This window comes from Callorhinus ursinus, unplaced genomic scaffold (assembly GCF_003265705.2).
Source record: "Callorhinus ursinus isolate GAN/ISIS: 27379988/994484 unplaced genomic scaffold, GSC_fseal_2.0 scaffold4, whole genome shotgun sequence".
Taxonomy (NCBI): Eukaryota; Metazoa; Chordata; class Mammalia; order Carnivora; family Otariidae; genus Callorhinus; species Callorhinus ursinus.
Genome location: NW_027397066.1, coordinates 24,888,852 through 24,889,809, shown reverse-complemented (window position 1 = coordinate 24,889,809; position 958 = coordinate 24,888,852).

Sequence of the window (958 nt, the reverse complement as noted above, 5' to 3'; positions counted from 1 at the left end):
CATTTTGAAGCAAATTTAGGATACTATTTTGTAAATATGGAAACATAATTAATGATAGCAATACGATTTTGGCCAAAATTACTGTGTTAATCACTGCCAGTGACATTACTAATTAGCAGACCTGTTTTTTTCAGAAAGCATTTTTCACAATGCATATTGAAATCTTAAGTTTTAAAATAATTTATACCCAGTTATTTCATCATAGGGAACTTAGCCTATGAAAATATCAACTGGGAAAGGAAAAAACTCTAAGGATAAAGTGCTAATTGTCATTTTTCTATGACAGTGAACAATTACAAATATTGTTTTACTCTGCCCAGAAGTAAAATACATTGCTTATCCATTAAAATCATAGTTATAAAGATTGTATAGAGAAATGAGAACAGGCATGATTTAGTCACTAACCCAGGAAAGATATTATATGTGCCAGAGACATCATTTTACATACTGTTATGAATTGAATTGTGTCCCCCAACCTGAATATTTATATACTGAAGACATAACCCCCACTACCTCAGATGACCATGTGCTTTCTCTGGCAATGAAAGGTGAGCAGACATAACATGTGTGTCACATCAGGAAGGTGTTTTATGAGTCTTATACTTCACAATGCCATGACAGCTGGTAACCTTAAAGATGATGGTGACTTTGTCAGTAAAAAGTGCATGAAACAGAGCCTCCAGCTGATCTATGATGTGCCCATAGTGTGAAGAGGAAATAAACCTATGTTGTCTTAACTCACTAGCTCATCCCAAGTAAAATGACTAGCAGGGGACAGACTTTTCTCACAAGATTTTAGTCTGTGTGAGAGCTGTAGAAATAATCAGATGATTATAATTGAATATTTAAAAAATGCCCTGATAAAAGTATGCAAAGAATTTTAAGGGTGCACTTAACCTGGACTAGGAAAATTTCCTGAAGGGAAGTGACACATTAGCTTAGTCTTGAAAGGCAAATA